This window comes from Athene noctua, chromosome 14, assembly GCF_965140245.1.
Source record: "Athene noctua chromosome 14, bAthNoc1.hap1.1, whole genome shotgun sequence".
NCBI lineage: Eukaryota > Metazoa > Chordata > Aves > Strigiformes > Strigidae > Athene > Athene noctua.
The window spans coordinates 20,134,069-20,151,280 of NC_134050.1; the positions used below are offsets into that span (position 1 = coordinate 20,134,069).

Consider the following 17,212-nt stretch of genomic DNA (forward strand, 5'->3'; position numbering starts at 1 on the left):
GCCCCCGCCGGGAGAGGCAGCTCGGCCCAGGGCAGGGCCTTGCCTGCAGGGCGAGGGCTCTCCCCGCCGCCTCGCCCGCCGGGCCGTGCCCTTCGCACGGCGGCAGCCCGGTCCCCGCGGCCGGCCGGAGGCCCCGGGGCAGCCAATCTTCCCGGGTCGAGCTTCTGCCGCCCGGCGCCGGGAAAGCCGCGGCGCTCCTCGGTTCCCCCCAGTCCCTCCGCGGGGAGAGCAGCGCTGCGGCCGCGGGGAAGGGCGGGCTGAGGGGAGCGGGGCGGGCGGCGGCTGGCGCCTGGCAGCGCAGCGCCCGCCAGGCCTTCCCCTCACCCCGGCCGCGGCGGGCTCCTGAGGAGCGGCCGTCGCGGCGGCGGGAGGCGGAGGCAGGGCCCCGAGGGGGGACAGCGGGCGCCCCGCGGCCCCCCGGGGACGGGGCGCGGAGGCGGCGGAGGGTCATCCGCCGGGGCGAGGCGGCGGCGGCCCAGCGCCCTGCCCCCCTCGCCGCCGCCCCAGGGACCGCCCCGCGGCCAGGCCGCGGCGGGTGGGCGGGCGGTGGCGACTGATTGACAGGCGCCGCGGCCCACCCGGGGGGCGGTGGCGGCGGGGGCGGCCTATCAGGGGCGGCGGGCGGGCGGGCGGGCACCGAGCGGCGGGTGGGCGGGGCGCGGGGCCTGGGCGTGTGCGGCGGCCGCCGGCGGGGCGCGCTCCCGCTCCGCTCCGCTCCGCTCCCCCCGCTCGCACATTGTCCGGGCGGCGGCGGCGGCAGAGCGCCCCGGCGCCCGGTGCCAATGCGGGGCGGGCGCGGCACACCGGGGGCGCCTCCACCACCGCGGTGGAAACTTCACCTCGCCGCCGGGCCGACGCGCGGCTGAAGCCCCCGGCGGGGCCGAGCCGGGAGGAGCGGATCGGCGGGCGGGTGGGGGGGGTGGGGGGTTCGCTCTCTTGGGGGGCGCCTCCTCTTGTTTGGTTTTTCTCTGTTGGAAGGAAAAAAACAAATAATTATCCCGCTTTAAACTTCCGTGCTCCGCTCTCCAGGACGAGCATCCCGCCCGGCGGGGTGGACGAGCCGGTGAGTGACCGCCGGGGCCGGAGCTGGGGGGGATGGACGTGCCGTCGGGGCGGGGAGCAGCACCCCCGGGCGTGGTGGGGACGGGCCGGCAACGCCGCCGCCACCTGTTAGCGGGGCGGCTGCACCCCCCGGGAAGTTTGTGCCCCCACAGCGCTGCGGGTGTCCCCCCGCCGCACCCCGAGGGAGGCGGTGGCGAGGGAGGGGAGGGGAGGGGAGGGGGAACCCCCGTCCCGGTGCACGGTGGCGGCGGGGCCCGGCGGTGTTTGGGGGCGGTGTCGCGGACCCACCTGCTCGTCTGGCCGCGCCATGACTCTGCTGCCTGGGCGCTGCCCGCCGACCCCAGCCCCGGGCAGGCCGCCGAGGGTGGAGGGCGGGGAGTGGGGTACCCCCGAGCCTCTGCACCCATTTTCTCTCTGTCGCCGCTGTGCTCCCTTTTCCTCTATCCCGCCCTCCTCCTCCTGCACCCCCTTTGCGCTCCTCCGGCCCTTTTCCCCCTCTAAGCCGCAGCCCCTCTCCTTCCCCCTTTACCATCCCGCTCCCCTCCGCGTCCCCAAGCCGCAGCCCTCTCCGCCCACTCTCCCTCCTCTTCCTTGCACCCTCAGTTTGCAGCCCCCTGCACCCGCCTTTCCTTGTCCCCTTGCGCGCCCCACACCACCACCCCCGTGATGCTCTGGACCCCCCCACCCTTTGCCACAGCAGGTGCCCGCTGGTCTCTGTCTCCCCCCCCCCCCCCCCCCCCAGGAGAGACGGGCCTCAGGGCAGTGCCAGGCCGGGGCTGAGGCGCAGAGGGGGCGCGCAGGTGGCGGAGGTGCAGGTACGTGCATTGGGGAGGCAGCGAGCGAGGTCCCCCCGTTTCTGCGTGCGTGCGGCTCTGCGGAGCTGGCGGCACCTCCCTTCCTCCCGGGGACACCCGCCGCCGGGGCTCTGCGGCGTGCGGAGGCTGCTCGCGCCCTGCGAGGCTGTCGCGGGGTCTGGGGGTGCGACCCCTTCGCCCCAAGCGGGAGCGGGTGCATCTGGCGGCTCGCTTCGGCCCATACGGGTCCTGCTTGAGGATGCATTTTAATTACCTCAAGCAGTGGAACGTGCCCGGAGACAAAAGAGCCGATGGGGAATCGGAGAGGACTGGCAAACTCTGGAGAAATGCTTAGCTGGAAGCAGGAGCATGGTGCGCCAGGAATGGTGACCCTAGTCAATCCTTGACCCAAGCCGAGGTGTTGACTATTTCAGTGACCTAAGTCATGTCTCTTTAGCCTGTGCTGTGCAGGGTTGGTCCTGGGCAGGTCTCTGAGAGGCGGGAGGGTGCAGCCCCCCGGTGATGCTTTGTGGTGATGTACCCCGGTCTGGTTGGCGCAGGTGGGTTGCGCGGGTTGGAGCAGGAACTGGTTTTGAACAGAGAAAAGCACGTGAGGTTTTGTGGGGGTTCACCAAAAGAGTTGCTGGAGGGTTGTATGGTGGATGTTGATTTCTCCTGGTCAGAATTGCTGATGCGTTTATCCTTGTAGAGCTCCAAAGTGTTTTGATTCTCCAGCTGGTAATTCGTGTGATTCTTCCCAAGTGTTCATGACGCGGCCATGACTTTGAATCCATGTGCGTTCCCCCTCTGTGTGTCTGGTCCTTTCCTTCTCCTCATCAAACCTTCTCCCTGTGTGATTAATAACGTGCCAACTGCTTCATTTCAGCACCGGGGAGGCCGATGCTGATTGATTTTGCTCTTCGGTCTCCTATGTGGGTCTGGAGGCTGACGGATGTTATCACTACAGAAGAGTCTGCTTTGGGGTGGGAGCTTGTCAGTGTCTTTTTTTTTTAGTCTCAGTGAATCTCTTATTTCTTTTAATTAAAAAGGCATGAAGTATGCGTGGTAATACTCTCTGTTTACATAAAAATGATCTTGTAATTAACAGTAATTATCTCAGTTTGGGATATTGTTGTAATATTTAAATAGGACTTATGACCTGAGGGACACTTTTCTGGCCCTAAGGAGTTACCCTTGGTGTGGTTCTCTTCTGTGGTGAGTTTGGCTCTTCGTGGCTGTCAGTGGTGAAGGTACAGCAGCAGTGGGAGTAACCTCGGGCCTTCTCTGGCGTCGGTCTAGAAGGTGATGGCCACAGTTCCCTCATCGAGTCCGATGCCGCTTCAGGGGGCTCCCTGACAGACCTGTGCAGGTGGCCTGCCTTGCTGGTTTCACCCTGTGGTCTGAGGACTCTTGAGGGGACTCCCTTGCTATCGTGTTGGACCAGAGAGGGGAAAAAACAGGCTGAAAAATTGCTGATTGCTTCCCCCCCCCTCCCCAGCTCTCTCGGGGAGGCTTGGAAAAAGCTGCTGGTACTTGAGAAGCTTTACCCTGTGAGCTTGTAGAGAACCTGAGGCATCTGTGTCCACGTGGCCATCTCTCACAACTTCCCTTCCCTTTGAGCTGAGCTTTGCTTCTCCTACAGATGTAAATGTTTGCTTCCAGGCTGGAGATGGCACCCACCACTGCCCCTCCTGCTGCTGGTGCACCCCAAATTTACCTTCTTGCTTGGCTGCCCTTGGAGCCCCCTAGGTTTTCTTGGTGTAAAGAAGCTGTACGGAGTAAAAAAGTTGAATATGGGGGAAATATTCAACAAAATAAAACACAAGACAGAAAGTACAGCCTGTAGAGAGGGGTTCCTTGTGGGAAGGTGATGAAGGGAAGAGGTAGAAATGTCTCGTCTCCTGTCTTTTGAGATATGTTATGCTACTGTCCTTTTTGCTGGTCTAGGAAAAACAAAACTATTGTGCCCTGAGCACTCTTTATCTAATTGTAGCTCATTATCATCTTTCTATTTTAGTATTTTTGAAGTGTAAACTTACAACTGGAGCTTATTAAGCAGCAGATAAAAATGCTGAATATTTGAATTTTACCTGTATTAATCTAATAATAGATTTATGAAATGATATTAGATCAGCTTCATAGCTGGTTGAAGACCACAAAAGAGTATTAATCAAATTATTTGACAAATACGGATGAGATTAAACAAATGATCTATTTGCCAATTGCCGTTCAACTGCTATTGCTGCGGCACGTTCCTCTTTCTCTTATCTTTCCCTTCCAGTTTTCATTCCACTTTTTCATGGCTTATCTTTTCTTAACTGCCCTCAGTATCTGTTTAATTTGATTTTTCCTTTCCCTTCATCATTCTATATCTCTTTTGTGTCATGCTTTTCCTGTCATTCTTTCTTCTGCTTCTTTCTTCAACCTTTCTTTCCATGTTTTTTGAGTTTAAATTAGCCAATTTTTTTTTTTTCTTCACCTTTCTGGTGGAGATTTTTATTGAACACTTCATAGCCGGCTCAACTAAACCTGGCCTGCATTTAATGCCTTAAAATGTAAGACTAAACCCGAACTGCGTGTGAGTATGAAGGTGTTTGCTGGGTGGTAATGCTTCTCTGCCTCTCTGGGTTTTCTGGCTGCTGCACAAGGGTGTTCCAGCAATTCTGGAACTCTCATTTTGCTTGTGCTCTCCTTATGCTTTCTTTTAAAGTGAATTTGACTTTGTATCCTAAGAAAACAACTAGGATCAAGTGGCAGATCTTGTGCTGTTCACTGGTTGTGTATCTGTATGCGACCTGGTTCCATCAGCTGCCTGGCCAAGCCTAGCATCCCCACCAGGCAGCCCTGCTTTGCTCCTGGCATTGTCCTTCCTCTCCGCTGGGGTTACCTCTAGGAGTATCTTTCAGCAGGGCAAAAGGAATGAGTACTCTGAAGGTTTTCTGGCTTACCTATTACTTTCAGAGCCTGTATGGGTGTCAGGTTGATGAGGGTAAGTAGCAAGAGGTGAACAGGTTATTGTGCATGACTGAGCAGTCACAACGTTCAACTTAGATCTAGTATTCAAAGATTAAAGTCTCTTAAAAATGAGAGTGCTGTTATGGAGAAGGCTTTTCCCCCCCTGCATGAAATGTGTGGGGGAGATATTCTCAAAAACAAAGAAAGGAATAGAAAACTTTGTATTTTGGGGGAGGAAATCTGCTATGCCTCGGCAATAAAGCTCAGGCAGTCGAGAGAAGTATGATGGGAGTGCTCCGAGTGCGTGATTCGCCTCCGCTGATGGTTGCAGTGATGTTGCTGCAGTGAATGAGCTAAGCTGTGTATGTCATAGCTGTCTGCTTTAAGTACCAGGAGTTACGTGATGGTGCCTTCTCATACCCGTAAGGAAAGGTCTCTGCTGTACTGAAGTTAACAGTTACATGGCTCCTCTATGTCTTGTGAAATGTTCTGGATAACACTCGGGTGCACTGACACAGCGAGCAATCCAGGCAGCACGTTGTTGCGAAGCAAAATTGATTGGGGAGGATGGGGCCAAGAGGAATATTCTTTTTCAGTTAATTATTTACTGCAGGGAGAGAGGGAAGCTGATGTTTGGTTTATAATTACAGATATGCAGAGGAAAATGCTTCAAGATGGTAAGTTTTATTCTGTGTGTTGCCACCTATTTCTTGGTCTCTCTATAATGTGAGACCAGCACTGTTTAATGACTGGTTCAGTAAAATCAGAACTTCATTATCAACTTCTTGCTGCTGGAATATGGTTTTACAGCTTACTGTGGGTGACACAAAATGACCTGAATGCCTACAGAGGGAATAGTCTTTCTGTGCTCTGTGTCCTAATGCGCAACCTGCCTGAGGTGCCCATCTGATGGCAACGAGGGCTCTTGGAACAGCTCATCTCTGTACTGAAGAGTGTCTGTGTGGTTAAAGTGCAGGATTGTGAATCCAGGAGTCCTGACCTGGACCTGACTCTGTCTCGGCTGAGCTGGTTGCCTTATCTCACTGGACTCTCTTCTTCAGGAGCGATGCCAACACAGCAGATACCCAGCCTATCTGCTAAAAGGGTAGGATGTCCTGAGTGAGGGGCACGCTGATAACGCTGAGGCAGCAGCAGCCCAGGTAATTGCATAACACAGTGCTGTGGGCCAAACCGTAAGTGGATTTTTCCTTTTGCGTAGCTAAATCCTTTACAGATCAGACTGCTCATATGCAAGTTAAATTCAAGAGCTGGTGGAGCTGAGTTTAGATGCGTGTGTGTGGGAGCAATAACTTGAAGAGTACAAAAAAGAGACATTGCTGCAGTGTCTCTGGGAAGGTGCCCGTACATCCCTGCTTGTTTAGCATCCTTGGGAGAACACCAGACATGAGGGAGAAGCTGTGGCCTGTGAAGTGAGGAGGATATTTTCCTACTACTGGGAGGAGAGGAGCGACATCTAGAAAGCCAGGGAGTTGGAGTGAAATGCAGGATGGGATGCAGGTGTGCACACTGGGGTCTGCTCCAGGCTGCCCTCACTGGGTAAGGCTCTGCAGGAAGAGAAGAAAAGTGGAAAAAGGCATTGTGGAAGCTGCCGTTGTGCAAGGTGGAGCACTGGCTTATCCTGCTGGTCTGGGCTGAATCGGAGCATGGCCAGCCAGCAGCGGGAGCACACAGGATCATCTCCCCTGAGAAAAGCAGACTGGTGAAAAATCTGCAAAGGAGAGTTTGTCTAGCAAGTGCTTCTGCCCCAGGCAAGTCAGGATCTTGTTCATAGGCTTGCTGAGAAGTGAGCTCTGTTCATCAGCGGTTTGTTGGGGTAACAGGCTGCTGTCGTGTAGGCTTGCTCCAGTATCAGTGTTGAGTCTGCTCTGACGCTCCATGCTGTCTTCAGCAGTTCTGTGGCTTGCATCCAGCTCTGTTCAGCTTGCTCCAAACCATGTGTATAGAGTAAACTTGAATGTATGAAATTGGAGTCTGCAAATGATGCATTTCAACCCAGTTAGCCACTGCAGCAGCCGGAGCAGTTTTCCTGGTGTGGCTCTAGCCCTTGTATTTCTGTAGTGACCATAGCATCCATGCTCCTTCCCTGCATCTAGCTTTGCTGGAGCAAGAATGAGATGTCAGGGAGCCTGGTGTTACATGGAGGACTGGAATTCACTCCCAGAACAGGAGAAGGCTGGGCTTGAGAAACCAGGCTTTGCTTGGTATGATAAATAGATAAAACAGTAGTTGCATATGATAAATAAAACATCACTGTTTCTTGGAGGTAAATATGGGACAGACCCCAGCTTGTATATGTGCTACTCCTGTAACTAACTTTTCCACTGTCTCCGCTTGGATCTGTCTCTGTTGATGCAGTGGCTCATTTTGGGTCTCGCTGCATTTGGCTCCTGCTGCGAATACCACGACTCTCTCATTGTAGTGTGCAGACCCAGCAAACACTGGTGGAAGCGGGAGGTAGGTCCTGCCTGTGTGAGTGTGTGTGCACACCCCTTGCCTCCCCTGCTTGTGTGTGGAGGCTGAATAGATAACCTTACAATATAACTTTGGTCATGCAAAGTTTCTCCTGATCTTGTCTCCCCTGGCCTTTTCCTGATCTGCGTGATATTGTATGAGGTCAGCCAGCTTTTTCTGGAGGGCTTGTCCCACTTTCCATGTAGGCAGCCTTGGGCAAGTGGTCTGGTCCCTGACCTGCTTTGACAGGCGTGCGCTGGCTCCTTGCTCCACTGATGTGGGAGGGAGTATGAGGATAAGTGCTGGGGGGCTAGGGAGGACATGGCCGTGCTGGTTGGTGGGGTGAGCTCCCATCTGGCAGTCAGCGTAGCTGCTGATGGATGAGGAACTACACGCAAATCCCTGCTCCGCTTTCTGCTTCATCGTTCTGCTGGGGGACACGGTGGCTGTGACTTGTTCTCGAGTCTGTGAGTGTCAGATCTGCTCAGATCTGCTCTCTCTTCCTAGGAGAGCATATGAACATCCTCCCTCCTGCTCTACTCAGTTGCAGCTGATAGCTGTGGCCCCCATGAATTTCCAGACATCAAGGTATTAATTCTCAAAACACACGTGTCCTGGGAAGAAATGACCACCATGACCATGGTGAAGGTGGGAAACAGTGGTGTGAGGAAGTCAGACCTAGATCTCAAGAAGTGCTTCTGCTCCTGCTTTTCCACAGAAGCAAGGAGGCTGCATGCTGGTCTGGCTTGTAGTCAGAGGTGCATGTGCAGGGTGTCACAGGGCCTGTGGCAGAGCAGGGAGGTGGACGGATGAGGGTGGAAATCTCTTGGCTGATCCCTGTGCAAGATGCATCCAGAACAGTTGGTACTATTGTACCTAGGTTCCTTGTGCAGAAGGGATGAAAGCCACAGTATTCATCCCAGAAAGCCACTGCAGAGGCAACATCAGGACATATTTCTGAGAGTGGCTGGCAAAGTTGACACAGACATGTTTAGTGCTAGATCACTTCTGTTTTCCTGTGCCTGCAATACACCCAGTATTGAAGGATCAGTGGCTAAAGATGTCAGACACCTAATGAGAGATGTTTTCAAGTGTGAAAAGCATTATCTTCTGAAAACACTGTCCTTTTCTGTGTCTCAGTTGGTCATTCAGAGACTGAAGTCAGTCCACAAACTCTGGTAGCACTGACCAAGACTCAAGGAAGGGAAGAAGACCGAGCTGTAGACTGCACAGGGAGGTAGGGCTGTGTAGAGCCCAGCCTGGATTTGATGTGCAGGTGGTGATGTGTGTAGGGGCTGTTGAGCAGATGCAGCGATAGTGACAATCAATTGACGTAGGACTCGGAGGTCCACCAGCTGACTGCCCTGTAGATGTGGCTGTTTCCCTGCTGACCGTGCTGTCTTGTGATAGGTGGCTGAGGGTGGAGGGTGCTTTGGAGCACACAAGTTTTTTAAACCACTGACAGTGGTTTAGAGCTGCAGCAAAGTGCTTTTTGTGGGCATACCACTGCAGCTGAACTTTGGCCTCCAAGAGACTGGTTTGCTACCCACCCCACCACAAACATTAGGGCTGATCCTAGGCAGAGTATCATCATAAGCCCACCTCAGTCCTCCTGCCATGGGCCTATAGACCGTGTCAGCAGCCCTTCAGTGTGGGTCTAACAAGGCAGTGCCTCAGTGGGGCGAGAGAAGTTCTCTCCCTAATTTTGTAACAGGCATAAGGAGATTACAAGTAGGAGGAAAATGACCTTTCTTGACTGATTGCAGCAACTACTGTCATGGTTTTCTTTGATATCACGTCGTATCTGCCATCCCAGGCAAGAATTTGGGCAGTTGTCCTGCAAGGAGGAAAGCTAGGCCTTTCAGACCCTGAATAACATTTAATTAGTCATCTGATCCCCACAAATATGGCACCTGATTATCAGGGGCCAGACTGATCCTTGGCTCCACATTCCTTCCACGATGAATGTATTAATCTATACAGCTGAGAGGGAATACTTCTTCCACATCAGTTTAAACCTTTGCTGTTCCTCTTCTTCCACGGGGTATGTCCCAAGCAGCCAGCCTCTCACAGCCTATGAAGTGTCCAGGCCTGGCTGCAGCTCCTATGTGCTAGAAAGTAAAAAAAAAAACCTGTACTCCAAGTACCAAGTTCTGGTTGTGGAAAGTGAGTTAATCCATGAGTTTTTTCTTGGTCCTTCCTAGCATTTTGCTCGTAGATGTGATCGCTCTTACTGCTCCTGGCTAATGCGTCCCTACCCCAAAGCTGGGGCAGACACTGGACAGGGAGAGGAGAGGTGTTATTATGACCTCTTGGTTTAGAGCTGGGGAACTGAGGAACGGAAATCCACGTTAACAAGAGGAGACTGGAGAGGAGTTGAGAACAGAAATTGTCCTTGTCTGATACTTTGACTGTGAGATCAGCTTCCCCCTTCCTTCAGTAACTGATGAGTGTCAAAAGATTCAGCACCCAACTGTTGACATGTTGCTAATCTGATTTTCTCATGAGTGAAATGCTTCCTCACCACAGTGGACCCTGAGAAGGTGGGATTTTTGTTTGCTTTTATCATTTCAAGCAAGGTTTTCTTGTCTGTTTTACATATATGCATATATATTTTAGGTATCTGATCTTAAGTGATGTGAGTGGAGGGCTGGAATAGTAGTCTTTTCCGTGTCAGTCTTCTGGGCTCTAGGTGAGGCTTTTGTCTGCAGAAATGGATAGATATCCTATAATAAATCTGAGTGTCTTGGCTTGTTGTGGGTTGGAAAAACAGTAAGAAAATTTGAGCAATTGAAGAGCTGTTGTAGCCCTCTGAATGGGGATTGATCTAAAAAACAGAAGGATTTGGGATGGTGATTTGTGTTGGCGGTAGATGATTACAAAACAAGCCATCTCCCTTTTGGTCACCTGTGCTGAGGCACTTTTTGTAGAAAGACCTAAAACCCAAGATGTAGTTAATTGACCAAGTCTTTGAGGATAAAAAAACTTCCTCTGGGGGGGGGTGGGGGTGGGGGAAGGGAGATTTCCTCAAGAAGTGAAAAAACCCTTTACTTTTTCTCAAAGCACTTTCCAAGGCATCTAATCTAATCTTTCCAAAACAATTCTCTGGCAGCCAAGGCTCACACATTTTAAAAAACAGTGTAAAAAGGAATGTATTGTGACAGTTTAATTTGTTGCTGAAATACACTCACTTCTGGGGTAATTCAGAGCAACTGTGGAGTGGATGATAAACCCATTCAGGATGGGAGGCAGGTAAAGGGAGGCAGTTCAGATTAAACTGCTGATGGAAGATGCCCATGCGGAAGTGTAATTCCTGACATTTAGGTTCCTTTTCTTCTTCCTTTGACTCTGGAGTTGTAGCCTGTTCACATCTTCTAAAGAGGGCAGTTGTTGCCAAGTCTTTGCACATGTCCTTGCTATGGCAGCAAGGGAGGTTTTGGTGGTGATTCTCCCAGGTAGGGAAGTCCTTCTGGTACCAGCCAGCTTTAGATGCAGAAGAAATGGTGGAAGATTGCAGCATGTAAGGTACAGGTCTCTGTACCTTCTAGTCCCTGGTTGGGGACTTCTGAAGGTGCAGAACAGCTAGCTGGCTATCGTTGTCACCAATCCATGGGTGCCGATTGAGCTGTGTAACAGCTGGCTTGCAATCACAGAATCAGCTAGGTTGGAAAGGACCTTGAAGATCATCTAGTCCAACAAGGTAATTGCAGGACGCTCTTGAAAGCCTGCCCAAATTTTAGAGGAAAATGTACAATTTGAAAAGAAAGAGGTATGGAGTTGCTTCTGTAGTCCTGTTTAGGGTCCTCAAGAAGAGCGTTGTCTGAAGTGTGCTCCTTGTGAAGAGGTGGGAAGCTGAGTGCCTAGCAGAGGGCTGGGCTTTTTCAGAGCATACTCCTAAGTACCTGGTTTTTGGCAAGCCCTGCAATTGCATTGCAACAGAGTTATGGGTCTTGTTCAAATTCTGCTGAAGTTGTTTGAACTATGTTGACTGCCCTGACCATGAGCTAGCAGGTGGTGTCAGGTCAGTTCAGATTTTCATCTCTTTTATTTCAAAGTCTGCATCTATTCAATCCACATCTTAGAGCGACTTCAGAATAAATCCCATGGAAAGAGAAAAAGGAAAAAAAAAAAACCCACTCTCAACCCCCCACCCACCCACCAAAACAGATAAAAATAATCAAACAGCTTGTGCTATGGAACTGGGATGTGACTGGCAGCCAGTGTGTGGAGGTGGACAACCACCAGTCACACTTTCTCAACGTGGCTTGCTCTGTGGGGGCAATGGGAGCCAGTACCTGTTGGGATTAGGATGCAAAGAGATTACGTTTGAAATCTGAGGCAGAAGCTTGCAAACTTGGTGACAATTGGAAGCTTGGATGGAGGAAAAAGCTCTGCCACCAGTAAGTCACGCTTTCAGGGAGCTAATTTGAACTTCTTGTTTTCTTCTGAACCCTTCAGTTAGTCCCACTGTGGGTAAATGTCATGCAGTCTCTTCCATGCTTTTTCTTTTTTCCCCTATTTGATTTGAGGGCCCTTTATAGCAACTCATTCCTCACTCATCCTGTTGTCAGGGAAATTATTCTGCCTGCAATCCCTGTCTGAGCTTAATTTTCTTATGTTCTGTAGCACAAGGGCTGATGGCTTCACAAATCTTAGAATAACTCCTCAATCTCTCCCCTGGCCAGCCTAGCAGCACGACAGCTCCATTTAATGTGTGCTGTCTGTTTTGGCTTCCTGCCCCTAGACTCATTATTTTGCATTTGTCTGCATCAAGCTCCAGCATTGTTTGCCCCAAAGGATTGTATATCAGAAGACATGAAAAAGAGAAGAATCCTCAAGGTTGGTCTATAAATCCCAAGTCTCCCCACTAGAAGAAATGTGCAGTCTGGGTGCTCTATCCTTTCCTCTCCCGTGTCCTTACCCCAGTCCTGCTGCATGCGTGCATCCCTCCCTGCCTGTCCTGGTGCATCTCTTGGTGGGCATGAAATGAGCCTTACAGGCTCTCTGGGCAGTGTGTCACGCTGCAAAGCGTTTGGTGCCTGGGACATTTCCCTTTGTTCTGCTGATACAGAGGTAGGTCGAGATCTTCAGCTCTACCTTCTCTTCAGCCAGCCCCCAAAATGACTTGAATCCACGTGGAATATTATTACAGGGAAAATACTGTGAAGTTTTCTTGGTTGTAGATACTTCAGGGCATGTGTGTCTCATCTGCTACTTGAAGTGTAGCATTACTTTTGGGCCTTGAGGACTGGAAGTGCTTTCATGTTAGGTGCAGTATGTGATAGTCCCTCTGAAAAGCTTATGAGCTAAGTGCAAGATGGGGAACGTTGAGATGCAATTCACCTGTCCAGATGTTGCCATCTAACATCCCAGTTGCTCACCCTCAGCCCCCCTGTATAGACAGCAGAGGAAATGAGCACTTTCATCTCATCCTAATGCAGATAGATATCTGAAACAGGTCAGGCAGATTGTGCCTGTCTCATCTCATTGATGATCAAGAGGCTCTGGGTGATGGGCTGTCATGGAGATGTTTGTGTTGTAGGTGAGACAAATCCCACCTTGACTAGCTATGTTGAGCAGACTCGGGTAACACAAAGAGAGCAAGAGAGTGTTGAATGTGGTCTGTCATTGTCTTAGCTGTGTGCTGTCTCATTTAGTAAACCTATGCCTCTTCCTATGCTCAAGAAGATACCCATCATTTTGGCTCCTTGCTGACCAGAAGCTGGAGGGACATCATCCAGACAGCAACTAGATGACAGAGTTAAACACCTCTTGGAGGTGCTTCCAGCAAAGGTGCTAGGCTAGAGCTGCAAGCCTGTCCCAGCTCTGGACCAAGAGGCGTTTTAACCAAGTGAAGGCAGAAAGCATAGGTAGGAGCGGGATGGTTTTGCTCCTGTTTCATCCTTCCATACTGAGGTCAGGCAGCTGCTAGTGTAGGTCAGGGGTTGCTCAGGTACTTCCCAGGAGCTCCTGACCTTGTGTTTGTGCCCAAACAGACTCCTGTTGTATTGCAGTGGGGAAAGACATGAGACCTAAATTTAGAGTTGAGACAAGGGTATGGGGACTTCACATTGTGGATTAGCAGATGATAGCAGCAGGAACCCTGCGGTGTCTCTGCAAGGTCTGCACATCTGGGTGTTCCAGGCTTGGTGGGTAAAACCCTTTCTGTCAGGGGAAAAAAGAGCTTTTTCCTAACACTGAAGTGCTATTAAATGCCATAATGGAGCTTTGGGGGTGATGGAGACAGTTTCTGTAGTTTTGTATCCCACTTGAGCTGAACCTTTGCAGTTGCTCTGAAGACCCTGGCATGGTCTGGAGGGAGCAGGTTGGAGGAGACCCAGAGCTGTTCTTGACAGAACTGGAAAAACAAAGCTGAGCTGACTGGAAGGAATAAAGCCTGGAAGCCTCAGGAGGATTTTCTTGACTTTCCCCTTTGATTGGGAGCACTTGTTCCATCATGCCTTTTGCTGGGGAGGAATTAGCCCGGTGGCAGAAATGTGATGCACCGGGCATTTTGGGAGTGAAAAACCTGTCTGCAGCAAGAGCCTGCAGAGCTTGAACTCAGCCTTTGAGTCCCTGTGCAGCAGCTGGTTGCAAGCCTGTTTGGCAGAGAAGGGTGCAGTGGCAGACTCTTCGCCCTCTGTCTCGTGCCTGTGTAGTCAGCATTAAATCCTAGGACCCTGAAGAAAGCCAGAGTCAGTTTTTTACCCCAATTTTTGTTTGTTATTGAAACTCATGCTACAATTTCCATCAGTTCAGACACCCATAAAATGGTGGTTGGCTCTGGAAGTCTACTGTGTGCGCTATGGTTGCTTCAAACTTTGCAATAGCAGAGAATTTATTAGGGGGAAAACTTCTGGCTGACCCTAGGTAGGAGGCTCACATACCATTTCAGAGAAAAAGGCAAAAAAAGATCTTGTATTCCATTATATAGTGTATTTTCCTCACTTCACAATGCGTGTGATCTCTCCTTGCTCTCTTTCCCTATCTACTTGTGTCCATCACAAGCTTTCTACTTTCCAACTTGCAGTTCTGGGGGACAGAGAGGGCAAGGGAGAGTGTATGAAAACCTTCAGAAGGCTTTTAGGTTGGGAAGAAAGGTGTATCAGGGCCTTGTAGTTAAGACCCACAGCATACGTTTTGCTCTGATACTTTCCTTGTTGTCCTTCCCCTCTGAACTTTGGTAGGATAAATAGGGTCTGTGTTTGAAGAACATCCCAGCAGAGGCATCTGGCACAGCATCAGGTCCTTGTAGCTTCTCGGCGTTTCTGTTGCACGTAGCCTCTCGCCTGGTCAACAAGTGTATCATCAGTGGTACCAAACAGCGAGCGTGTGCCTGCCCCTTTTGCCTGTTCACCTAAGGTAATTCCTTCTGTTACTCCTTCCACATGGCAAACGCAAGTCGGAAAGGGAGAGATGTTAATGCAGGGTTTTGGTTTGCATGGTACCTGCAGTCCTACAGTGTCTTGCTGCGCTCTGTTATTCATGTGCAGAACCCTGAGCCCCATGGCAGGAGCAGTATTGTGCTAGTACTGGCTTTTTGCTGCCGTCAGCCTGCTGATGGTTGGATGTGCTTTGGCTAAACAATGCTTTTTACTTGTTAGTTTTTGTCACTGACGGTGCACTCACTGCCTTGTCAACAGGAGATGGTTCACAGGTCTCTGGGAGATGTGCAGCAGCATCGCCTGGCTCTTTGCTCTCCTGGTTGAACAGGCACGTGTATGGGTCTTTGAAAGCTGGTGGAAGAAACCAGGATCCATCAGTCTCTTTCATGAAGGTTTTGTAACTATATGACCTTCCTAACTAATTTTCCTAATTCCCTAATAACATATTTGTGTAACTAAATCTAGGCAGGCAAGGCTGTATCAAGCCTTAGGCGTGGGAAATCATGTAATATGATAAAGTTGCGTATTGTGTCCAGGGCAGAGCTAACCTTGTTGCATCAAGAACTTCCTTCAGATTTTATCTTTAGGGTAGAAAGGTGACACCCATTGCAGAGAACCCCGGTACCCTCCTGCACTCCGCCAAAGGCTGCTTCGGTTTCAGATTCAAATACTGTCTAGTGGCTTCAAACTGGATGTGAAGTTGGCTGCTATTATTTCCCCTGTGAAGGCTAGAGTGAGGGAGAGAAAATTAAAGCAACTTGTCTTAGCCTGAGTCAGCATCGTGGAGTTTGCGAGCATGTCTCTGTAGAGCCTAGTGAAAGGTCCCTGCCTTATCTGGCTTGCTATTTTGCTGGTTGCACAACTGGTACATCCCATAGATGCAAATATTTTCCTGGGGTTGGCCCTGATTGCCCAAGGAGGGTATTTGTTCAGATTCTCATGCTTTGCAATTAATATAAGCTTGCAATTAATACAAGCTTCTCAGCTCTGCATGAGAGAAAGAAGGGGAAGTGGTGTTAGGTGTGTGGGTTTTTTCTTTTTCTCCTGCTGCTGCTGTTCCTCACCAGCTGGCTACCTTGAAAGGAGCATTTTGTGTATTTTTTTTTTTTTTTTCCTTAAGAAACAACATGTTGCTGCAAATTCAGCTTCGGAGAGGCTGTGGGAGCTTTTGTCCTGTGGCGTTGTGGGTGCTGCAGGCAAGGCCCAGACAATATGCAGTGCTGTGGGTACCCAGCCTGCGAGCAGGCTCTGGTGGCAGCGGGTGCCAGCCCAGCCGAACGCGCAGCCCTCCTGCCCTGCTGCCTTCCCACGCTTGCTCGGCGGCACCTGGCAGGTGCTCGACCTGCCTCACTTCTTCCTAACGTCATCCAGATCGTGCGAGAGTAGCAAAGTTCACGCTATGGGATGTTGTCGAAGGAATCCGAACCTGGAGCACTTCAAATAAATATTTTTTTTCTCTGCCTCGTTCAGCTAAGGCACTGTTATCTCAAGAGGGCTGTATGAATTGTGCTCGTCACAGCTCTGCCAGGCACCAGCACAGCTCACAGATATTCATGCACGTTCTTTCCTGAGCTACTGCATGAAAATTGGCTCCTTTTAAGAGTGTAAATTCCCTCTATTTTAATACAGGTTCAAAAAAAAGTGTCTAGTTTAGACCTGGAGAGCAAGCCTCATCTTTAGGTACAGCGGCAAAACTTGGAGTAAACCTCATGAAGTCTGTGGGTCACTGTGTTTTCCAGAGTGTATTCCTGTTTTTCTTTTTTTTTTTTTTTGTGCTCTTCAAGAGTAGGATTCCTTTGGTGTTGTAGAACAAAAGAAACACTTGCTTAAAGTGTGGTGGAATGGTGGAAGGGTTGTCATCCTACAAAACTTAACCTGGGCCATTAGCTATGTGTTTCACAGTGATCTTGGCCAATCATTAGTGTTGTCTTCAGACCTTGCAGCCATGGGGAAATCTCTTAGGCGACAAAAAAACCCGAACTTCATGAATTTTTGTATCTGATTAGGGTTTTGACTGTTATCTAAGTCAGAATTCCTGTCAGATTCCTAAGACAGATCTCCTGTTGAGATGGTATGTCCTGACTTTGATCAAAAATACATGGAAATAAAGGCAAGTGAAGCCTGTGGAACGGCAACCACCACATGGAAGAGCTTCTTTGTGGTGGATCTCTGGAGAAGAAATACTAGCTTCAGATACACTTTTCTTCAGTGCAGGTCTTACACCCTATCTTAGGTGTGCAGGTGAAAGGCAAAAATTGTTATATGAGGTGATGAAATATTTGTGATTTAGTAGGGGTTTGAGTCTAGATTCTAGACCCTGATCGACTTCTGGTGGATGGAATTAATTTAGATGACCTTTACCCCAAGCTTTTAAAGATGGATGTGAGGGTAAGCTGACAAACCCCAGCTTTCAGAGCTCAATGCTTTCCTTGCTGTTGGAGTATGAATTTTCCTCTTGTGTTAATATACTTACTCTCTACAAAACCCTGCAGCATCTCTTTTTTGCTTAAGTAGTGTTTCAGGTTAAAGTTGGCTGGTTTGACA

General features: G+C 50.4%; 1 protein-coding gene across 1 annotated transcript in view; it reads left to right on the forward strand.

The window, feature by feature from the left end:
* Positions 1-912: 912 nt before the first annotated feature.
* HRAS (HRas proto-oncogene, GTPase) overlaps positions 913-17,212 on the forward strand; it is a 43,351-nt gene continuing 27,051 nt past the window's right edge. Inside the window, exon 1 of the mRNA XM_074918144.1 lies at positions 913-1,063. The gene's annotated coding sequence lies outside the window, so the exon portion shown is untranslated. The remainder of the gene's footprint in view (positions 1,064-17,212) is intronic.